The 25,696-nt window shown below is 42.2% G+C and overlaps 1 protein-coding gene and 1 long non-coding RNA gene across 6 annotated transcripts in view; both read right to left on the bottom strand.

The window, feature by feature from the left end:
* CADM3 (cell adhesion molecule 3) overlaps positions 1 to 25,696 on the bottom strand; it is a 304,853-nt gene that overhangs the window by 158,240 nt on the left and 120,917 nt on the right. The window lies entirely within an intron of this gene.
* On the bottom strand, positions 1,983 to 3,211 carry LOC138771212 (uncharacterized). Its single transcript, XR_011359565.1, has 3 exons — positions 3,026 to 3,211; positions 2,195 to 2,317; positions 1,983 to 2,086 (listed from the first exon to the last, which is right to left on the bottom strand). It is a non-coding gene; the product is annotated as an uncharacterized lncRNA (long non-coding RNA).

Here is a 25,696-nt window from a genome sequence, read left to right as displayed (position 1 = left end):
TATGTACTCTCAGGAAACTGAATATCGCTCTAAGTATGAAGTGATCTGTAACCAATTTGCCTTGAACCTAATACTTCTTAATATTGAGTTTTTACAGCGTGACATCAAGAATACAAAAGCTAAGGTTGCAGACCTGGAATCAAGGATCAAGGACATGTTGTTGGAGGATGAGTACAAAAAATTTTTTGCTAAACAAACTGCATTTCTTGATAAAATGAAAGCTGAATTGGAAGAGACTAAACGCCTAAAATGGCATAGAGATGCCCAGGACTATGAGACAGGCAGGGTTTACTCTTGGATAGAAGGAAATATGTTTTCCAAAAAAATAAAAAAATCCAGTGATAGATCTTTGTCTAATGAGACCACAGGTGTGAACAACACTGGGACTAATGATACTACAACCAGTATGTATTCCACTACTAACCTTACCGTTTTCTCTAGAAACACCAAGCGCCTCCGCATCCGCACCAGGAGAGGAGGCAGACGACAACGCAGAACTCGGGAGGACGCGCAGTCAGAACAATCCAAAATCCAGAACCACGAAGAATCCTATGAAAGTGAAAAACAAACAGTGGTAAATATATCTTCTACTAACCTCACTGACAACCAACTACAACTTTTGGCTAAGGGATTGAGTTTTTGCCCGAGCCAAAAAATGAACTGGTTTAACTTAGAACTGGATTTACAACAATTTATTAGACGCATCAAACTTAAGGTATTTTTTTCTTCACAACCAAAACGTCCTCCCATCAGTGACATCGCTGCACAGCAGAGACCACTGTCTCTCGTTGACTGTGGTTTAAGATTGCCCAGCGATTTCACTCCACAAGTAGACTCACATGCGATTGAGACCTTTCAGAACCTGGTACGCCGAGACATCGAGGTTTTGAGAGAAAAAGCTTCAGATACCCTGCATCCCAACATGACATGTGAAGAGATCCAAGCAATACAGGATCTCTCGAATAACAACCAGCTACTAGTTAAACCTGCGGACAAGGGTGGTGCAGTAGTGATAATGGATCGTTCAATGTATATACAAGAAGCAATGAGACAACTTGCAGATGTATCGGTATATAAAGAAATGACACATGACCCCAAGTGGGACATCATTAGGAAAATTACATTGTGCCTTGAAACAGCATACAAGAATAATATCATTGATCTTGATTTGAAATCTTTCCTCACTGTAGCTTTCCCTGTAACACCATTACTGTACCTATTGCCAAAAATTCATAAATGCATTGAGAATCCACCCGGCCGACCCATAGTCTCAGGACGAGGATCCGTAACCAGTCAGATATCCATCTACTTAGACCATACCTTGAGGGAATTCGCCACAAATGCAAAATCATACATCCGTGATACTAGCGACTTTTTACTGAAAATACAAGATTTACACATTCCATCTGATTGCCTATTAGCATCCTTTGACATTTGCAGCTTGTACACTTCCATCTCCCACACCAAAGGTTTGGCAGCTGTAGAAAAAGCATTATCAAATACTTCGTTTTCATCAGACAAAATTTCCTTCCTTATGTCTTTACTCGAACTGGTACTTACATGCAATTACTTTGTATTTAACGATACCTATTATCTGCAATTGAAAGGCACCGCTATGGGCACCAATGTGGCACCTACGTATGCCAACATTTTTGTGGCCGACCTCGAGGAGGCCTCCGTCTATGTGTCCCACCACTTCAGCCATGTGCTGGGGTGGTGGAGATACATTGACGATGTCTTCTTGGTATGGCACGGCACGGAACAGGATTTGGTTACATTTCATACTTACCTCAACTCTATTGATCAAAACATTCAGTTCACCATGACACATTCTCAACATTCAGTACAGTTTCTGGATACTTTGATCACAATACAGGAACACAGATTGACCACAGATCTTTATACTAAACCTACGGACTGCAACACCTTACTTCATTACAATAGTTGCCACCCTAGACCAATGGTAAAATACTTACCCTACAGCCAGATGTTGCGTGCCAGACGCATAGTGAGTGAGTCACACCAAGTAGAATCAGCATTGGAAAACATCTCTTACAAATTCACTTCACGAGGTTACCCAAGAAAACTGGTAGAGAAACATAAAAACACAGTACTCAACATGGATCGACAACAACTTCTGACATCCTCACATCGCACACGCTCCATCGAGAGATTACCATTCATTACAACCTACCATCACATGACAGAACATATCTCCCGAACACTGCGTAGACATTGGGGCATCATTCGCGACAGTTATCCGAACATCGTAGAACTGAATAGCCCCCCTCTGATGAGCTACAGAAGAGACACGAATCTGAAAGATAGATTAGTCAAAAACGATATCTCCTCTGCTAATAGACTACGACAAACATTTTTCAAACCCCAAAGGAAGGGTTCTTTCCCCTGCTGCTCATGTATCAACTGTCCCCTGATGCACAAAGGTACCACCTTTACACACCCAAGAACTCACAAGACATATACCCTTAAACACTATTTAACATGTATCTCTGAATATGTTATATATGTACTCTGGTGTCCCTGCTCCTTGCTCTATGTAGGCGAGACTAAATGCGATTTTAAAACTCGCATTAATCACCACCGCTATACAATCCGCAAACGGCGACAAGACCTCCCAGTGTCTAACCATTTCCTTGAAAAAGGTCACTCAGAACGTGACCTTAGATTTATGCTGATCGACCACATCCCGCCCCTGAAAAGAGGAGGTGACCGATTAAGCATACTTATGAAACGTGAGCTCTTTTGGATTTATGAACTACAGACTCTGAAGCCCTTAGGTCTTAATGTTGATTTTAAGGTAAACCCTAAAATGTGTGGCTGAGTGGTTCCATTTATGGCCCCCCTGATTGTAACTCCGCTTTGTTGTACATATGTATATATTGTAAATACTAATTTCTTTTTGTTTTTTTTCAGATCTTGAGGTCGTTGGGTCACTCACACACTACCAGCAATTTACATTAGTCCTCTGCACAGGAGCTCAAAGAACATACTATACTTTCCAGACCTGCCTGGGATCTGTAATCTTGGACCAGCGGGGTAAGGGTTACTACTTTCAGTTCCAGTCCGCTGCAGCGATGTGGCACTCTGGAGCGACGGCGAGATCCGCAGCGGTTCAGAAGCGGTCCGATTTGCGGTTCTTACCCGTACCATCTCGTGGGACCCCTGATCTCCTTACTGCTCCTAGACCCGGCAGTGCATGACCCTGTGCCGTCCGTCACCATGGCGACGGTAAACACTACTCAACCAGCGTTCCTCCTGCTCTAAGGGGCGGTCTGATACTGACGCATGCGCAGATCTCTCACCCCCACGCCGAGCTGGGATGCCGGACTCCATTAGATCTACTCCTCGTGCTCCTTGCATCACTCTTCCATTCTGCTATGCAAATCGTGGTGAGTGCCCCCGACCTCATGTTAACCTCTTATGGACTTTATGAACTTCTGTACTCATGACAGTGCATTATTGAGCGCTGCACAGTGCACTTTACACAGCACTATTGTCACTATTATCTCTGAACATCAGAGACTTATCCTTTATGCCACTCACTGTACACTGATCTGTTTGATTTTGTTTATTTATTTATGTATGCAAATGATTTTATGACATCACTAATTGGACCAATATGTTGGGTATATAATGACATCACTGAGACACTCCCACTATGCTTGATAATGATCTCGTGAGGAGGTCGAAACGTCGCATCTCCTGTACTTCTTTGTATTTTTGGAATAAATCACCTTTTTCACCTTTATGCTGGTGTGCTGCTGAACGTTTTTTGCATACTTTGGGGATCCCCAGGCCGGGGGAAGGACTCGATACAGCACCTGCTTCATACTCATCTGGATGTGCGGCTTTATCTCCTATTTCTATCTATCTATCTATCTATCTATCTATCTATCTATCTATCTATCTCCTATCTATCTATCTCCTATCTATCTATCTCCTATCTATCTATCTATCTATCTATCTATCTATCTATCTATCTATCTATCTATCCATCTCCTATCTATCTATCTATCTATCTATCTATCTATCTATCTATCTATCTATCTCCTATATATCTATCTATTTATCTATCTCCTATCTATCTATCTATCTATCTATCTCCTATCTATCTATCTATCTATCTATCTATCTATCTCCTATCTATCTATCTATTTATCTATCTATCTCCTATCTATCTATTTATCTATCTATCTATCTCCTATCTATCTATCTATCTATCTATCTATCTATCTATCTATCTCCTATCTATCTATCTATCTATCTATCTATCTATCTATCTATCTCCTATCTATCTATCTATCTATCTATCTATCTATCTATCTATCTATCTCCTATCTATCTATCTATCTATCTCCTATCTATCTGTCTGTCTGTCTGTCTGTCTGTCTTGTCTGTCTATCTATCTATCTATCTATCTATCTATCTATCTATCTATCTCCTATCTATCTATCTATCTATCTATCTATCTATCTATCTATCTATCATATCTGTCTGTATCTGAGATTAATTGAGGAATAGATCATAAACAAGACAAAAAAATATTACTTTACTGAAAGAGTAGTAGATTCTTGGAACAAATTTTCAGCAGATGTGGTTGGAAAATCTACAATAACAGAATGTTAACCTGTCTGGGATAAATATACATCTATCCTAAGATAATCCTTAGAAAGGAAATACTAAAAGGGCCGACTAGATGGACCCAGTGGTCTTTTTCTACAGACAATCATCTATCTATCTGTCTATCTATCTATCTGTCTTTCAGTCTGTCCATCCATCCATCCGTCTGTCCGTCCATCTATCTATCTATCTATCTATCTATCTATCTATCTATCTATCTATCTATCTATCTATCTATCTCTTTGTACTAGGTGTTACATAGTCTTTGTATATTTTCTCACCATGTATTATGAACCTGTTTCCGTTATCCATACCCCACTATGGTCTGCATACTGTATGACTGTTATCTGTTCCTATGTTTCCTATCAGTGGCTCTTCAGGCTGTCGGGCCATACAGTGAGTACAGCGCTGTCCCTGCTCACTACAGCAATACAGGGGATGCTAAACAAAGCTGAATCATTCATAAGAAATCATATTAATATGAATGAAGACTTAATATCTGTACACTCATTAGTAGGTAAGCCGTATTGTAGGATTTAGGGCCATATGCCATCCCAATACACTTATGACTACACAAACACATAGATGCTACTCACGAGAAGCCTTAGGAATTGTATTGTATCTATAAAGGAGACATGAAAGCAAACAGTAGATGTTATGTATTCACAATGCTCGGCAGCATGGGAGGTATAGCAAACAACATCCACTAATAAACTATCTATAGTAAGTAAACATTCTGATAGTGAGCACTTCTAATGAGTTCTGTATCTATGGCAACACCAGCGCTATAAACTAGCATATAATCTCCAAAATGCAGCTACCCTACATACTAACCAATAGTATTACAGATGAAAAAGTGCAAGCACGGCATGTCAATTTAGTGAAAGATCAGACCAAAAATTCACAGAAAATAAAAATTCTAGACGTTGGTAAAATCTTCCTATTTGGGCTGTATTCACACAGTATGTTCAGGAAAGCTCTTATACACCCCCCATAGACCTGTCCTTGGTATACCTTCAGACATACACTACAAACACTACTAAACACTGCCATGGCTTGATAACAAACGGTAGGTGACAACTCTTGTAGGAGCGGTAACAATGGCCGTCCTGGTTGTCAGCCATCAACAGATCTCACTAAGAAATGGAAGAGCAGACTTGAGAGCCTATTCTACAGTCTATTTTTAATGTACATATTTTCATGGAATATGACATTCCCTCATACCGTCATTACCGATAAGAGAACGGGAAGTCTCTGCAGCACACCACACAGATTGCTTGGTTCCAGATGCCTGAACACCCCACAGTGGGATCCACCTAGGATACTATGTATGGCCATCTAAATGGAGTGTGGCAGCCATTAGCCCTCCCAGAACTGCTTTCCAGCGAAGTCATTAGCATTCACTTTGCCTGGTGTCACAGTCGCTTTGAGCTACATGTGACCATAATGGATTTAAAGGGACAAGAGGAGAAGTCACCACTAAGTTAAGCTTTTCTTTGGTTTCTCCGATAATGTCACCTCTATATCATGAAACAGTCTCTTCCCTGCCTCCCCTCTTTGCTTCTTCTTAGTGGATTCAAGTATATAATACAGTAATCTCCCTGCAAAGATCCCAATGCTGTCTCATAATAGACGATTTACATTGGCGGTCATGAGAAGGCTAGATGATATGACATCATGCCAGCAATATATGTCCGAGACTGTCCAGACCAGCAGCAAATCCCCATAGAAAACCTTTCCTGCTCTGGACAGTTCCTGACATGGACAGAGGTGGCAGCAGAGAGCACTGTGTCAGATTGTAAAGAATACACCACTTCCTGCAGGACATCTAGCAGCTGATAAATTTGGACTTGAGATATTTTAATAGAAGTAAATTACAAATCTATATAACTTTCTGAAACCAGTGGATTTGAAAGAGATTTTTGCTAGATAACCCCTTTAAGGATTGGCTTAACCCATCAATTTCAGCTGAATCGGCGGACCATCTAACATACATACTAGTCTCCTGAGCCATGACAGACGTTGAGTTTTAATATCCTTTCCAGTGGTGTGTTGCAGCAGCTTTCTTCCCTTTTGCCAGTCAAAATACACACAAGCCGAATCCTACCATCCTGAGGTTGGCGAGGATCCTCGCAATGAGAATCCACCGATCAATGTGTTATGATCGATGGGTCTTTAAACGCTGCAGATGGAAAGTCACTTTAAGCCATCACTTACTCTAGTCAATTTTTGCAGCTCATTCTTCGACTTAAAGGGTGTTATATTTTGGTTCCAAGGACACGTAATGAGCACCAATAATATGGAATTAAAATTTTTACAAAAAGAAAACTGCAGGCTCAGAAGCAAAAGCAAACAGAAGAAAAAAACACGTCCGATCTTATCTATATTTTTCTCTGCTGCTTTGTTCTTTATCCCAAGACGCACTTGAAAAGAGATGTATTCTTCTTTGTGTCTATCTTGGTAAAACATTTTAGCTAATTAAATATTTTAAATAAACACTTTAACTAGACTGGAGAGAGAAAGTGAGAGCGGAAGGAAGATTTCGCCGTCAAATAAAAGGTGTTTTTCAGCGCCGGTGGAATCTACTATTCGGAATAACAAATAATTAGCCGCTGGGGCTTAATGTGGCCGCACAAGGTCCCTTATTTACACCTGATGGGTCGAACCATGAAGGGACTGTTTATCGGGATGGATTGCGTATGAGTGTCTTACTGTTTTTTCCTCTTTACTAGCAGAGAAGCGTAGACCCCCATAGAGCAAGTGGTGCTAAAAACACAGCATGAAGATGGTCCGCATCAGACAAATACAGTCACACAGACTGAGCACTGACTAATCAGAACTGTGCTTCATTTAAAGGGCTTTTCTGCTTTTATTTAATCCCCACTTGTTAGGCCACTTTCACACTAGCATCCTACAGACACAGTCCTACCTCCACCGAGCCGGGCAAGCCGACAGGGCAGTAGTCAGTCCATCTAAGGGCATTATTACACAGCACAATTAATTTTTTCATTCGGATTTAAAGTGAATGTACTATCAGTTCATTCACTTTCAGATTTTCACATGGATAGAACGGCCGGGGGTGAAGCACTTCAGGCAGACCGGCCCACTCCCAGTGGGAGGAAACCTCCACCCCTCTATGATGCTACTCCTCCCACTGGGGGCGGCCCACCTAAAGTGCTTCACCCCAGGCCGGTGCCTGGAAATAGAATGGCGCCATATGCGGGGCCTGGGACTGACTTCCCTGCGCCGGTGTCATTCTATCCATGTGAAAATCTTAAAGCAAATGTACTAATGGTGCATTCGCTTTAAACAATCATCGTTTTGTGTGTACGCAGGCAACAAACAAAAAAATCATCCTTCTGTCGTTGATCGAATCTTTTAGGCTGACCATAAAATTGTTAATTGTTCGCTAAATATTTGATAATTGTACACATTGGGGGAGATTTATCAAACATGGTGTAAAGTGAAACTGACTTAGTTGCCCCTAGCAACCAATCAGATTCCACCTTTCATTCCTCTCAGACTCTTTGGAAAATGAAAGGTGGAATCTGATTGGTTGCTAGGGGCAACTGGGACAATTTCACTTTACACCATGTTTAATAAATCTCCCCCATTATTCGTACTTTCAGGTAGATCCCGATAACTCTCGTTTGTGATCGTTTTTCGTTAAAAATCGGTTCGGATTAGGACCCTTACACTCCCCATAGAAAGGTCCCTTGACAATAGATCAATCACAAACTGCCCATCTATACCCTGGCTGGGACCCCAATGATCAGCTGAACAATTCTGCTGGTTGTCACTGGACATAACCAACAAGCTTGTTATCAGATGCACCCTAACAGTTCAGCCGAGCTCCCACAATTTGGGGCAGTTAAAAATGCCCTAATGTTTTCTCTAAAAAATATACTTCTGAAGGAAAATTTCAAGTATAAGCTTTGTACAGGAAGCAAAAGATCTGTGAAAACTGCCATCAAGTCCAATACAGGCTGTAAAATAATGTTCAAAGGTGGACTTACCCTTTAATTGGAATATATTGTGTGAAGTAAAGTTTTTATGTATTTTTCTATTTCATAAAATGTTCATTCTGAGCCTTAGGCCTAATAATAAGCAAATGCTTTCTGTTCTATACAGAACACTCTTCAGCTGTGTCCTCCTTATCATCACAAACAGGGTTACAGTAAAAGGCGACTTCAATATATAGATAAAAATGAGATCAGACCATTCATTGGTCAGAACTCAGCCTCGCCCTCTCCGTACAGGTCACAGAACATACTCAGAAAACTCTCTCAAGTGAATATGGTCAGCTCCAGTATATTGTGCCTATGTCAGTAGGGCATGCTGTAAAGCGTATCTCTAAATTGTGTAAAACTCACCAAGATGTCTGCCCCCATAATAATGTACTAAACATAAATAAAATAGTAACATTAGAAAAAATGGAAGGTTTCAGCGTAGGGTTCTGATCAGTACAATAAAACACACAGAAAGTGTAGTAACCCCTTCAAAATTTAAAGGGGTTTTAGAACTTGATAACATATGACAGGTAACTGGGAGCTGTGTAGTAGTATTGAGTATTAGGGTTCGTTTACATTAGAAGACCCTTGGCTGTGAGATCGTCACTCGTCTGCAATGCTTTCAAGAAGGCATGATTTATCAAGCGGCCGGGCCACACAAACAATCACTGTATCATTCTTGCGGCCATTTAAATATATGGCTATTGGTCACACAGGGATATGTTCGACCAATAGCGATGGATTTTAAAGCTCACATATAAGATGCGATCAGCCAAGAATCTGATATTTTTCCGCTCATCGGTTGATCGCTGTCACTTCTACACGGCCTATCGTCTCTACCAACGCTCATTGCCAATAATTGACCCGTGTAAAAGGCCCTTTAGGTAGAGCTGTAGTCCTCTTCCAGCCAACATAGCGTGTTACATTATAATGGGTTTCGGAGACTTTATAGTTCTCCACCCACCCTGACCTTGGAGGCTTGCTCCACCCAGTGATCATTCATGGTTTACGAAGCCATTAGCGAAGCAGATGCCCCATCCCCACAAATCAGTCTAAGGTGCTTGTCACAGTGCTTAAAGTTTGGTAGAACTTCAGATTTATTGCTAACAAGATTTGGGCCAGAAACTATACACCATGCCAGCTCATCTCCTAGCAATTAAACTCTTGTCAGGCTGTCATTTCAAGGGCTCTTGAGTCTGCACATCCATAATTACACATCATGTCAGCGGCGGTGAGTGAGAGCGACAGCACTTTTTAACCTTTGCTCACTGAGCGTCGGGGAAAGGGCAGGTAATTTGAAGAAATGGGTGTGAAAAGCTGTTCTGTCATTCTACAATTCACTCGCACTTTTAAGATAGAGCATGTCTTACACGTGTTTACATGGACGGGAATAGTCTTCGCATCTAGACTACACCGTTGCATTTTATAACTTGATAAAAGATGCGGTTTTGAGGGACAATCACAGGTTTAACAAAAAGGGGTGTGGCTTATGCAAATCCTGCACAGTAGTCGGTGCATTAGAGGGGGAAGATTGTAGGAGGGGTTTAAATGTCTTTATTCTAATTTATTTTACATGTAGCCATATCATGATAATACAAGTATAAAATATACAGCTTGGCTTGTAATCCTGATCAATGTGCACGTTGTATCCCCAATATTTTCTACCCCAGAATCCTTGCTACCAGGAGAGGATATAGCACCCTATGGAGGCCCAACATGGGGGCACACAGAATGCTTTAGACTTGTGGCGATTCCATGTGGGGCTGAATATTGCGCTCAGCCTACAGCAACTAAGGAAACATTTAACTGCTTACAGATCATATATGGCCTGTTGGGTGACATGATTTTTTTTTTTTTTTGCAAGCAATTCTTATATACAGCAAACAGTATTGATTTGAGGTTAAACAATTGATATCAGAGATTTAGAGGGATTTTCTTGTACTTTAAGGGATAATCTGAAGAATACATTTTACAATATAAGTGGCAGTATAACAAAAAACAGCCCATTGTTCTTCATCCCCAAAATCTATTCATTGCAATACCCCTTTAAATCTTACATTTCGATGTCCTATACTTAGGGTATGGATTGGCAGAGGTGCGATCCACAACATATTGCCGGGCAGCTGATTAAAAGTGCGGTGGCACTCACATGAACACTGTGGCCTTCTCATCTCTTACCTGGCACAGTGCAACCTGTCCAAGTGAATGGGGCATAAGGAATTTAATCAGCTGATTGATGCCGGGAATCGAACCCTCAACTGATATGATGTTGATGGCCCATCCTAAAGATTCACCATCAGTAGTTAAAGGGGTCCTTCAGCTAAATTCTTTTTCTTTCAAATCAACTGGTTTCAGAAAGTTATACAGATTTGTAATTTACTTCTATTTAAAAATCTCAAATCTTACCCTACTTATCAGCTGCTGCATGTCCTACAGGAAATGGTGTTTTCGTTCCGGTATGACTCTGCTGTCTGCTGCCATCTCTGTCCAAGAAAGGAACTGTCCAGAGCAGGATCAAGTCCCCATAGAAAACCTCTCCTGCTCTGAACAGTTCCTGTCTCTGACAGAGATGGCAGCAGAGAGCACTGTGTCAGACTGAAAAGAAAACAAGCAGGACATACAGCAGCTGATAAGTATGAGAAGACATGAGATTTTTAAATAGAAGTAAATGACAAATCTTTATAACTTTCTGAAACCAGTTGACTTGAAAGAAAAATAATTGTGCTGCATAATCCCTTTAAGCCATACTCTCTGACTCTGACTTGGTGGCCAATAATTTTCACGTTGGCAAAATTTGAGGGTGATCATATGGGCAAATGTGTACCCCCTGATTCTACAATAAACATCTGAAGTGAAGGATCCCCTTTAAGCATTCAGTAGGAAAGCAGGTATACAGTGAATTAAATAAAGCTGCAGGAAAAAAAATATAAAAATAACTCAAAAGACCCACACAGACTATTGTTCCACCCTGTCAGGCTGGTAATATATGTGCTGTAAAGCCCGCTATACAAATACCTTTATACATTAATAAAGGGAGTGTAGGCGATGTTGTCCCCTGCCGCTCCTCACCCCCTCCTTAGAAAGCTGACGGACTATCTTTTTTGGGGGTTTGTGTTTTGTTGTTTTTTTTCACAGCTTTTGCTAATAGCCACTGTGAATTTGGACTGAACTTCATTGACTTCCATATATCTTTGGCAGATGCAGGGCGAGCTGTAGATCCACATGGGATTGTTAAAACTAGAGGCCTGACTAGACCCAGATGCAAGCCATGAATCAATGGGATTAACGTCCTTTCACGTCTTTTTGCTGCAGAGTGGGACATCTCCCTGATCATAAATATAGATGCAGTAAAGCACCAAGACTCCCCTTTGCTAAAGTGCTGCCTACACAGCCATTACATTACTAGCAGCACTGTGTATTCAGCTACACAAAGACAGACACGTTCACCGCAACTCCATTAGGAGACTTTACAATAGCGATGTCAAGGCCCAAAGTGTTAACCAGTGTGTGCTGCGAGGAATTCTACTAAGAGAGTCTACAATTGAAAGGATTATAATCTAACACAATTGAAGCTTTGTTTTATAAGGACGATATCAAATCTATTTACATGTTGTTCCATCCGGCTACAGATTGTGTTTAACAAAAGGACGAGAAAGCATTCAGAGTGACTCTAGTGTCAGTTGTCGTACGGAAGTGGCCACCAACTAGTGACCCTCCAAAATGCTTATGGCTGTCCATAAAAGACCATACTTTAAAGGAATATCTCTAGGAATTATACAACGTGTAGATCCCATTTCTAATTTCCGGTTTCCCTTAGCTAGTGGGTGTAGACTTGTGTCTTCTGTAGACACATGCACACACAAAGAGTATATCCTTCTGTCATATATCTGTAGCACACCTTTAGAAGCAGCAGCAGCAGCATGAAGGATGCTATAGAGCATCATAGAACATGGTAAGTTTAGACTTCTGTACTGGGGTGATATATATTACTTGCCAACATCCTTTCCTGTAACCAGGGCTGGCGTCAGCACAAGGCTTACCCGGGCAATTGCCGGGCCCCACAGAGAGAGAGGGGGATCTGTGTTCTAATGTTCAGCCTGCTCACTGTAGTGCAGGGTGAGCGCTGAACATCAGAAGACACAGGAGATGGAGCAGGACCTGATCACATGACCCGCAGGTCCTCAAACTCAGAGTGTGGAGATCAGCCTGACAGAGTGGACGAGGGAGAGGACTGAGCTGTAAGTGCTGTGTCAGTCAGTGTGTGTGTGTGTGTATGTTAGTGGTGAAGTGATTGTGCACAATGGATAGATGGATGAGGGGCCCGCTGAGGCTCTGTCGCCCAAGGGCCCACAAAAACCTGGAGCCGGCCCTTCCTGTAACTTTTTCCCTTTTTCTGTCTGAATCCACCTATACCCCCTGCCCCCTTCTTCCTATAGACCTCTTTAGGCAGCTGTAACCTGATTTATGAGCTTATTGATATTGAGACAGACCTTAGTAGTTAAAGGGGTACTCTCGCTAAAACTTTTTTTTTTTCCAAATCAACTGATGTCATAGTTAAAGCAAGTGTCAATTATTATATAGATTTGTAATTTTCTTCTATTTGCAAATCTCAGGCCTTTCAGTACTGCTGTATGTCCTGGAGGAAGTGGTGTATTCTTTCCAGTTTGACACAGTGCTCTCTGCCGCCACCTCTGTCCATGTCAGGAACTGTCCAGGGCAGTAGCAAATCCCTAGAGAAAACCTTTCCTGCTCTGGTCAGTTCCTGTTACGGACAGAGGTGGCAGCAGAGAGCACTGTGTCATATCGGAAAGAATACACAACTTTCTGCAGAACATACAGCAGCTGATTTAAATAGAAGTAAATTACAAATCTATATAACTTTCTGACACCATTTGATGTGAAAGAAAACATCACTAGAGCTCACTTTTAATAATGGGGTTAGGAGGTGAAGTGGGTAGAAGTTGGCTGATAAGTAATGAAAAAGGCATTTTTCTCTGATAAGATATATTACAAAGTTTCCCATATTTGCTTTTGCTGTAGATTTTTGCTGAATCTATAGGGGCCATTTGAGGTCCAAATGTGTTTTTTTCACTTCCTAGGGGATAACTGACAATGGATTAGGAGATTCCAGGCCAAGGATGAATTAACAAGAACGTAAAGAAGCAGCTAGAGGTTTTATGCATGATGTGACATATCACCTTACCTGGCAGAGGTCCTCTAATCAGAATAATGCATTGGTCCATTAAGTATTGAAGTGTTTCCAATAGATATATCTCTTGACTTTCATTGTTCAGCTGCTTTTTTTTTCCCCCTGTACTAACAATTATCATTTTTCTGAACTGCTTAAGTGGCTTTTTACAGGGACGACCCCGAGGATATGAATACACAAGAGATCATACAACCATTAACTACTGAAATGTTGATTGTTTTGTATTGTAAAAACCATTGCGTAAATGAATATAACTGATACAATGATTGAAGCCCATTTCGACGAGAGCGGCAGAAGATGTGCTTGAGCGAGCCGTACATTATTGGAACTAAATGGTCCAGGAGTAATGAGACACACTAAGAGAAGAGTCTAAAGTGGTCAACAGAGATCCGATAAAGCACCAGAACCAGTCCATCTCCAGAGGTGACACTAAGGGGAGACATCCTTCTGTTTCCCGGCCTTCTGGAGAGTAGTTTGGAGGCCACTTTGTTCACCAATGTTGCCAGTGTAATTATCAATCGCCGATCTTTCTAGAATCCATTGACTTGAGATAGTGCTGAGACCTTCATATTTTTCCAACAGTCTCTAAGGTGCAATCTTAGCACTCTCGTTCTGATTGCATCCCATAAAAACAGATGGACGTGCCTCCTGTAGATACACAGGAGGTGCGTGTGAGATATCCTTAGATGCAGCAATCCCTTTAGACAAGACTTCCAATGTGTTAATGACTGTAATCCATCCTTCTTATTTCTCCTGGGTCCCCATCTGTCCTGGTACTAAAGCTCTCTTGTCTATAACATTGTTAACACTCTCATTACTGGGAAGGTAGATGAGTTACTTATGGCTGGATTGAGTCGAGGCAACGCAAGGTTAGCTGTAAACACATTGGGCTTATGGCTATGGTTCATTCCTTTCGGTGGCTACATTATAAGGGGATGGTCTCGTCAGAGTCAACTCCTCCGCATCAGCTAGTGGTCCTATGGATAGTTGCGACTAGCCAGGCATCAAATGAACGGCTATCCGTGTAATACAAAAAGGGCTCGAGCTGCTCTTACTGGTTTCCTGTCTGTTCTGACTCATACAGAAGGCTCAGAGAGTATATTGGAAGGAATTTCTTCATAAGACCTGGCTTATGACCGTCTTACAGCATGGTCAAGCATGCTCAGTTCAACTGCATTTTGTTCATTACTCTGTAATTTGTATGAAAGCAAGTGGGGTTGTGGGAAAGTGTGTTGGATCACATCCCTGATAGTTTTTGTTAACCACATTGGTTTTCTCCTGTTTATGTTCTGGTTTGGAAACAGTAGGGTTACAGTTCAGAGAGGAAACCAGGAAGTGATCAGATCCATGGGGGAGAAGACAAGTACAGTGATGTTGTTCTTTTTTACATATAAGTATGTGGAGTACATCTGATTTTACCAACTTTACAGGCTGCATATAAATCCTGAGTTGCACAGAGCAGCATACAGGACTCTACTATACCTCTATATCTTAAAACATCATTTTCTATGGGAAAATATTTTTCTTAAAGGGTGCCATTTGGGTACACTATACGACTATGTTCACACAGCGTATCTTTTCGTAAAAGTACGGCCGTTGTTGCAACAATGGCCGTACTTTGTACGAAAAGACATGCTGCATGTTCTTCTATGGGATCCCGGCTGGAGCGTATACACATAGTATACGCTCCGGCCGGCATCCCAAGCAGCGCCGCAAAGAACTGACATGTGAGTTTTCTGTGGCCGCTATTCATTGAAAAGTGGCCGTAGAAAACCGTGTCAGTGAGTGCACACTGTGGAGCGAGCGGCTGCAGCCACTTGCTTCACAGTTTGCTATGGAGAGTTTACGGCCAAAAAGATCATCCGGCCGTTACTGCAGTACCGGCCGGGATGATCTTTGCAGAGACCGACCCGGTCATGGCTGGTACAATACGCCGTGTGAACATGGCCTGCAGCAGTATTATGGATTCTGTATGGTGGGGCAGCAGTTACAAGGATGAAGTGGAGGACGTCTGTTCTGATTCGGACTACTGTATTGATCATTTTGTCCTGTTGAAGGCATCTTGTAGATCAATCATCCCTGACAGTTCACCTCAACAGTCCACCCTGTGGTGAAGCAGGGTATTACAAGCACGAATAGCTGAGAACATACCGTCTACATTAACCATAAGGCAGAGAGCTGGAACATCTCATCATATCACAGAATTTACATATCACATATGAATTTGTAAAATTCAAGAGCCTCTAGGTCCCTGAGTGTAGGAGCTCAATTTCCTAGAAAGGAAGCCCGGCAGATAACTGAGCAAGTGAATAGCGAAAGCTTATTGCATTTTAATTATTACATATTGATTCACAGTCAGAAATTGTAGAGGAGGAAAAGCAGCAAATACAATATAAAGCAATATGAGAAAAGGCTGAATTATGTAAGTGGCTCTGCAGCCCTCTGTATAGTAACGCTTCTTACTAAAGGTCACTATAATTCTCTCACACTAATGCACTAAAACTCTTTTAATCTTGCAGAGAAAATTTTATAATTCAAAACGAAAAAAAACAAGTCTCAATAATAGATTAGCAGATAGTAAGCCGACGGTTCAGCAGGATCACCAGAATGTCAGTCTATGCTTTAGTCTTGGGTCTGTGCTTAGTTTTCCTTTTCTCTTTTCAGGTGGGTTCACACTACGGAATCCGTGCCAATAAGTTCCGTTGGATTCCGTTGCTTGTACCTGTTCACAGCAGCGCGCATCTCCGTCCATGCCATAGACACCAGTCTATGGCCGGGCCGATTCCATTGTCCACCAAAGTGTCAATTCTTTAAGCAGATGGCAGAATCGGCCAAGCCATAGAGTGAGGTCTATGGCACGGACGGAGGTGAGCGCTGCCGCGAGCGGGTACAAGCAACGGAGCTTTTCGGCACGGATTCCGAAGTGTGAACCCACTCTTCATCTGGAACCACTTGGTACACAAATTCTTATAATTCAAATCTTACTGCCTGAATGATAGATCAGAAAAGGATAAACCTATGGTCTGGTCTTTAGGAAGTCGACCCTTCTGGTCTTGAGTCTCTTTTTATAAAACCTCAGTATTATCCCCTCACAGTAAAATGATTTAAAGGAGAAGTCCCCCAACCCCCCCAAAAAAATCACCGACAGGCGCGGGGGGGGGGGGGGGGTAAGGAAAGTATACTTACCTGTCCCCGTGCCCTCGTAGCGCCACTCTCACCACTCTCAGATGTCATTTTCATCCAGCTTCCTGGTAGTTCACAGTTCAAGCTCACGGCCGTGCTGATGGATTACCCACTTAGCCAGTCAGTGACTGCAACGGTGTCCTTTCCCAGCTCGCTGAGTGGGCAATCCATCACCGCGGTATTTGGGATTGCAGCTAGAGGAGCTGCAGGAGGCCAGCGGTTGTGAGAGATCTGTCAGGCAGTGCTGCAGGGGCACGGGGATAGGTAAGTATGCTTTCTAGATTATGCTATCCTACCTCCCTGCCTGCAGGGGATTTATTTTTAGTTTTGTAGGACTTCTCCTTTAATCTGGAATATTTATTCATATTTTGAATAAAAAGGTACCAGAGCTGGTACAGATGATGACCCAAAGGACTAGTAGTTTTTTATCCTGAAAGTCAGGTCATTCTGCACTGGGTTGGTAGAAGGGTATAAAAGTTCTCTTCCATTTCTCTAATCTGGAACCCTCTCGCAGTTGTTATAAATCAAATGAAAGAGATTCCAATTTCAGATTAGCATAAAATAATCCAATGGTCTAGCAAGTTTTATTGTAAAAGTCACCCCATACTACAGTCTTGTGCAGCTGTTATAAAAGATGACTGTCAATCTAGTAAATGTATAAAAGGGGTACTCTGCTCTCTGCTGCCACCTCTGTCTGTGTCTGGAACTGTCCAGAGCAGGAGAGGTTTTTACGGGGATTTTCTACTGCTCTAGACAGTTCCTGTCACAGACAGAGGTGGCAGCAGAGAGCACTGTGTCAGACTGAGAAGAATACACCACTTCCTGCAGGACATACAGCAAAGGATTAGTACTGAAAGGATGCAGTAAAACTCTTAGGGTGCATGCACACTATGGAATACATGCGGAAAACCAGATTCCATCGCTCGCTCCCTCTCGCGGTGGCGCGCATCTCCTCCCGTCCCATAAACACCATTCTATGACCATTCTGTGCCTGGAATGGTGTCTATGGGACGGGCGGAGATGTGCGCCTCCACGAGTGGAAGCGAGTGACGGAATCTGCAGTGGGTTTTCCAGGCATATTCCGTAGTGTACATGCACCCTTAGGCTATGGTCACCCTACGTAAAAGTACGGCCGTTGTTGCCGATGGCGCAGTGGAACAATGCCTGTTTCTTTTTGGGATCCCGGCCGGAGCGTATACACATCGTACACGCTCCGGCCGGGATCCCATACATGTCAGTTTTCTGCGGCCGGAATTCAGGGAATTCCGGCCGCAAAAAGACCTGTCAGTTCACACAGTGAAGCGAGCGGATCCGGCCGCTTGCTTCACTGTGTGCTATGGGAAGCTCTGATGCGGGCACGCGCTGATGCACCCGCATCCGAGCTCTGCGGCCAGGGCCACGGAACTGCCAGTCTCTTACATAGTGTGAACATAGCCTTAATGTGTAACTTTTTTTCTTCTGCCTAAATCCTCAAAAATGTTCTAAAAAAAGTAAACCTTAGCATATACGTATCTCTACCATATCTCTAGCTGATTATTACTCTGATTTATTGTTTATTTATTTATTTTTTGGGGGCTGGATGCCACTTAGTGCCTGACCAACACCAGATAATAGGAGGCGGTGGAGCAGTAAGGTCAGGATGGGGATTGGGAAAGGATAGGTAATGTAATTTCCTAAAACAAAGGAAAAAAGTCACAAAAAATAATCGGACGACATCTTCTTCCCTCCGCGCATTTGTCGGTGTCATCAACTGATTAAGCAGTTAATAGTCACATGATAATTTGCGCACATTCTTGTAATCTCTATAGCCACAGTTAATTACAAGCTATGCCATCTGACAGACCCGGCAATACAAGGTTCCCACTGGAGAGCATGATATTATCTAATGTAGGGGAGGGAGGAGGAAAAAAAATCCGGAGAAGCGGAGTTTGGCCAGCTGGCCGCCCTGGCATGGAGGATGTGTGAGTGACACCCTGCGGGCAGCCCTGCTGTAATCCTCAGTCTGTGCCGCTGACCCCAGCGGATTAAAGGCTTGGGATGCACTGAACACATGCAGCTGTGTGAGGACAAGACAGCTCCGGGACCACAGCAATTAACAGCCAGACTTCTCTGTGTAGGTCACAGAAGAAATGCACAAAGCCTGCACTACAATGGCAGACAACAGAAAACACAATGTCCTCTTAGCTCTGTGTACACTGGGGCCAGCCGGCTGTATGGGAAGTAATTGTGTGTTTGCAGACCAAGATGGCCCAGCGTTCCTAGCTAGGCCTTATGTACACAGGATCTAATGCTGGTATCCCATAACTGCCTCATTTCTAGGGTGATGAATGAATTACCAGCCAGGTCACATGACGGGATCGGGGACAATCTATAAGCTATATGGCACTGTACCAATATGGGACCGCAGCTCTATCCAACCACTGCTCTGGAATAACAGATTAAAGGGGTTGTCCAGCGAAAATCTTTTTCTTTCGAATCAACTGGTTTCAGAAAGTTATACAGATTTGCAATTTACTTCTATTTAAAAATCTCAAGTCTTCCCTTACTGATCAGCTGCTGTATGTCCTGCATGAAATGTTGTTTTCTTTTCAGTCTGACACAGTGCTCTCTGCTGATATCTCTGTCCCAGAGAGGAACTGTCCGGAGCAGTAGCAAATCCCTATAGAAATCCTCTCCTGCTCTGGACAGTTCTTGTCTCGGCCAGAGATGTCAGCAGAGAGCACTGTGTCAGACTGAAAAGAAAACCACATTTCGCGCAGGGCATACAGCAGCTGATAAGTACAGGAAGACTTGAGATTTTTAAATACAAGGAAATTACAAATCTATATAATTTGCTGACACCAGTGGATCTGAAAGAAAAATATTTTAATACATAATAATATCTGTAACTTCTAGATGACCAATACAAATTCTCGTAAACGCTGATTCTACTTTTTCTTGGACTGCCCAATAATCTTCCTATTGATTTGGCAGCGGGTAGTTGTAAGATAAAGTTTGAAATACCAGGCAAATTTCCAGATATCAGCAGCAATGTTTCAATTAGTGCCGACCTCTCTAACAAATCTAATTACAGCTCCTCTGGGGAGGGGATTGCAATAAAAGACCCCATCCTGCCGCTAATCCACTGCATCGACTGACATGATTAATGGCCAATTTACTCCATCAAATGACTGCAAACTACAGAGTGATGATGCATGCTGAAGGCACCGAGATGCCAACCTCAATTTACCTACTGCCCAGTAATAGAAATTCAGGAGGTTGTTGTGACATGGCTCTATCTGCCTGATCTGGATATCAGCTTATTTTTCATTACTGAGTAAATTACCTAAAAATTGGTTCAGGCCCAAATCGGTTAAATTGGCCATCGGATTTGGTCAGAATTGAAAGAGCCCTGATTGCCGTTAAGAATTATTTACTCTGAGGTGTTCTAGGGCTATATCCAACTGTATCTAAAACAGTATATCTGTCCGAAATAAATCCTATCCAAATTCCCTACAGAATCTTTAGTAAATTCAGAACAGTTTTAATACATTCGATTTACCCATCCCAATTCATTAGCAAAGATTTTTTTTTTTTTTATAAATTTAATAACTGCTCCTCGGGGGTGGGGCTTGTTCTAACAGCTTTTTTTTTTTCCAAATGTTTTATGTTAAACCAATCCCACATCGTTTATTCAATTCTGGAAATTCAATTCTGCTTTTCAGTCGTTAACATTTCTTAGTTTATTTAAAGTTTTAAGCAAATAATATAAGAATTTTCTATATATAATACACACACTGTATTTCAGTGAAGACTACAGACTGCGTTCTAGCCAAGAGAATCTGTCTTTAATACAATCTACCAAAATATACTGCCAAACACAGCAAATCTTATAAACTAAACTGGATTTGCCTTAGGTTAGTCATTTCCAGCCTGTCAGACAGTAGTAATGTATACGCGCTGAGCCCATCATGGGTGCTGACCTAGATAGAGGGACTGCCGTAATTCTGTTCCCAGTTGAAATAATCTCTTCAATCCTCTGTTATTTTGTATGACTGATGTGCAACTGTTCAAAGTAGGACATTTAGGGAAAATGACACAGGTAATCTAGGATATTATGCTAAGCTATGAAATGTCTCCGCTGAGATCTAGTTATAGAAGTCGAATGTATATTAGAGATGCATGAGTCAGATTAACCTTAGCTAGCATCCAACCTCTCCTTCCATATGTCACTTTTTTTTTTTTATCTTCAACATTTGTTTTATGTCTCTTATAAACAGCATTATGAAGGACTATGTAGCTAAAAGAGCCATGTGCGGGGCTATCAGATCTACCCAGGGCTCACAATCTGTACGGGGTCATGGTCCACATGTTTTGTACCTGAACTTCAAAATGAGTAATGATGGTTCTTTCTCCATGTATAAAGTATATACAGCATAGCTAAAGTATACAGTACCTATATAGTGCAATTTAATATAAACAAGACCACTAGAGTGAAAATGATTCATGGCAGTAAACCCAGGCCATGTGCTTTACATGGGCATAGAAGCCTGACGCTGGGCGAATATATATATATATATATATATATATATATATATATATATATATATATATATATATCTTAGGGAAGGGGGCTATCTGTATTATGCTGCTTTGGTTTCCAATATGCACTTTAGATACCACACGTCTGTCCAGCCATTGAGCTGGCATATAAATATATATATACAGTATATATATATATATGATCATACACAGACAACCCCTTTGAAGTGATACTGTCACCCCCATTTTACTGTATGTGCGCTAAGTTTAGATGCTGTACATTTGATATACACCTGTATAAAACTTGTCTGTCTTCTTTCTGCTCTAAAATTACTTTATTTCATTGGTGGACAGTGTCACCTAAGCGGGGCTTGACAGCAGTTGGACCCTTCCTCCAGCCGGGAGATGGGCCCAAATGGCATAAAGACCCGCCTAGGTGACACTGTCCACCAATGAAATAAAGCGAAAGTGATAGGGACATTTTACCACTTAGATGCCAAGGTAAGAGCCCCTGTGGTATCCAACAAGTTAGACAAGAGGATTGGCTCCCCATGTCAACTGCTCTCCATAGTGAGACCTTCGGTGAACTAGTGACCTGAAGCCAGTGGGTTGCCATCACAATGAGGGGCCTGATAGAGATTCCTACTAGTTTCTTACTAGACTCAGCTTGACTGATATTTTTTGTCAGCCCCTAACCTCCTAAATAAATGGAACAACAAGTGGACGCCAAAAAGACATCACAGAAAACAAACCCTCAAAAAGCTCAGGCAATCGTGAAAAAAAAAATATGGGTTCTAAAATTTGTTTCAAGGGTAAATTCACATGGACGAATCTGCAGCGGATTTTACATTGCGAATTCACATCGAAATACGCTGCAGTTCCTATGCCGATGACTTTCCTCCCACTGCTGTCGACCAGCCTTAAGTGCCTCAGGTCAGGCCGAAGAGTGGGAACAGAGAGGCGCCGTGCACGGGAACAGAGCGGCTGTTCAAAAAAAGGACCACGGCACCAGCATGCCCGCTCCAGCACCGGTCTATTAATGTTAAAATCATAAAGCAATGTACCTGCTGGTACTTTCGTTTTAGATGATGCCACTAAAAATACAATCTACTCTGTAAACCCTCATATAGCGATGTCAATGGACAAATGAACACGTTAGGACTTTTAGGACACAGAGGTGAAGAAGTGCAAAAGTTACTGGAAAATCTGGCCGCAGCACCGAGGGGTTAAATATCACACATCTCCTAAAATGTAGATTTCTTTTTATATTTTTTCATACTTTCATGCTTCTTAGCAATGCTCGACATCAGCTTTGAGCTCTGACCCCATTTCGGGGCACATCTGCCTTCCTTGATCTGTACTCAAAGTAGACATCTATTACCGGGTGCCTTAGAGACGGCGCAACTCTGCTCAACAGGCCAATCAAGCAGCACGGCACCGCCATTGCCCTTCTCAACCCCAGCCTTATTACCATAGAGCCGAGGATCTGATCAGATGTGGAGCTATTGGCCTATGACGTGACTGCGGTGGTGGGGGAGGGGTGAGCATTGCTGAATTATGATATTAAGAAAAAACATGTCCCAATTGTAAAACAATGCAGATATGTTTTCCCAGTATGGCGGAAGGGACACAGTAAATCATGCCTTAATAAAATATTAAAATTGATTTTTCTTCAATAGGAGGTGAGGAATGTATAATTGTATTCTGGGACAATGCGCTATAGGGAAATACATGTCAGAATAGTATGTTTCTATTACGCAGGATCTGCAAGTTGTTCTATTTGAAGGGTCACCAGTGTAATGAACCCATTCATTTCCTTTAAGGGGCTGTCAATAGTGAAATGAAAGGGTTTGATTTCATTCCAGAAACAGCGCCGCTAAAGTCGGTGGACTTTGTCTGGTATTGCAGCTCAGCTTTCTGGAGTGAATGGGAAGGATAACCCCACTATTGTGCTTGCACTATAGTAGCTCTATATATAAGATTGCTTCTGTACCTGGCAGTTCACAATGATGCAATGGAAGTGAATGGGACATCACTAGGCATAACCACTACCTTAAAGTGATACTGTCATCCCTTTACTAAATGTGCGATTCTCCGCACCAGCCACAAGCTTAGATGCTGCACATTTTATATATACCTGTATAAAACTTGTCTATGTCTTTTCCCAGCAGGGAGATGGGGCCTTATTGCATTGAAGCCCCACCTAGTTGACACTCTTAATGAAGGGATAGTAAGGAGGGGTGACAGTACACCTTCCATAACTTTTGGCCAATTTCGCCCAGTCTCCCCATACACATGACATTTATGCATTCTGAATAAGAAGAGGGCAGGGAAGTCACTGCCAAAAAGCTCTGCTGGTGCCGGAAAACAGAAGAGGGGGAAGTTTGAATTCAACATGCCCGATCCTTCTCTCCTCTGAAACATCTGTTGTGGCAGAGTTAGAGAGGCACCCAGGGACTAATCCAGGTTTTCTGCATGCAAGGAGAGCATTACATCACGCCCATTCAAATCAATAGGTTGTTTAAGTACTGGTGGGCGGGATAGGTCCTCCAGAGCTGGTAGAGATGTCCTCCATTCTGGTAAAAAGATGACGATGCCAAACTCTAAATTCCCTATGAGGGTACTGGACAACCACAATGATTCTAAATGCAAGTTAAAGGGGTATTCCACTCAAACACAACGTTTGATATGTTGCTGCCCATGGTAAGACTAACAATTTCTTCCATACTTGTCATTATCTGTTCAGTCTCCTTCCCTCAGTTCTGAGCTGCTACTTTCTGCTGAAAACACAAAAATCTGTGTGTGAGCCTTCCTCTCTGTCTCTCCCCCCCCCCTCTTCTGAGATGGCTAATGTAAACAAGTCCCTGGCAGGCTGTATCTGAAACATTGTAGCGTCTTTGTAATGCTGGGAGGGTTATTCTGAGGTCAATTTGCTAATGAACTCACCGTGATCTCAGCATTACAAAGAAGTTACATTGTTGTAAATGAAGCTAGTCAGGGACTTGTTTACATCAGATGTCTCAGAAGGGAGGGGGAGGAGAGGGAAAGAAGCTCACACATATTTTTGTGTCTTTAGCAAAAGCAGCACCTGAGAACTGGGGGAAGGAGACTGAATACATAATAACAAGTATGGAAGGAATTGTTCATCTTACCATGGGCAGCAACATATCAAAAGTTATGTTTGAGTGGAATACCCCTTTAAGGTAATAAAAAGGATAAACTAGCAGGGGATCTCGAGGAGAAGCATCAGATTAGGTCGTCTGTTTGGGGGAGATGAGCAAAGTGTTTGATGGATCAACTAAATGAGGTCCATGGAGGACTGGAGAGAGGGGTGTGGAGAGATTCAATTATAGTTATTAGGACCGCTAATAATGATATTATACCTGGATAATTGGTAATAAGCAAACCGAGGCTGTTGGGAAGATTACCCTGGAAATGTGATCTGTCTGAGGAGGGGATTAATGGCACAGATTACTGTCAACGCCTCCGCTTTTAAGGGATCTTCAGTAAGGGGAGTGAGGTGGGTAAGATGGGGTTAAGTGGCCCCGGACTGTGTGATAAGCCTTCTCTGATGGCTGGCTGTAAATGTTCTACCAGCACAGGACAGAATGTGTTGGCGTCTTACAACCTCATAAATATACAGTATATTTTATGACATTGGATGAAATGCAGCGAAGGGAGTATGTCCACAGGCAATGGCATTGTTACTGCCTCCTCAGCTCAATGAAGAGGATCCATTTTGTGCTTATTCTTAATGGTTGTAGAGACAATTCAAAGGGCCGAAGAAGCCAGCATGACAATTAGATTCGGAAAACATGGCAGAGCGAAGGATAATAGTCCTGATTATTCAAGGGATACCACGCCGGCCTCACAACCCTGCTTTACAAATTAGCTCAAATAGATTCCGGTTTGAAGACCGACGTCCAGTAAGTAAAATCAATGAGGTTTTGGGTTGGCAAAACAGAATTTCGATAAATATATTTTTTTTCTTCCTTCATTGAATTCTCTGGCTCAAAGACTGGCGGAGGATCAGCAAGACGTCTGTTACAGAAAACAGTAGCGCTGTAATTTTGTATCTCAGATACAAGCTGCAAAAATGTTGGCGAAGCAGTTAAAGCATGGAGTGTAAATA

The sequence above is a fragment of the Dendropsophus ebraccatus genome, chromosome 13 (genome assembly GCF_027789765.1).
Source record: "Dendropsophus ebraccatus isolate aDenEbr1 chromosome 13, aDenEbr1.pat, whole genome shotgun sequence".
In the NCBI taxonomy this organism is placed as follows: domain Eukaryota; kingdom Metazoa; phylum Chordata; class Amphibia; order Anura; family Hylidae; genus Dendropsophus; species Dendropsophus ebraccatus.
Note: the sequence above shows the minus strand (reverse complement) of the source record. Positions and strands in the feature narration are given on the sequence as shown.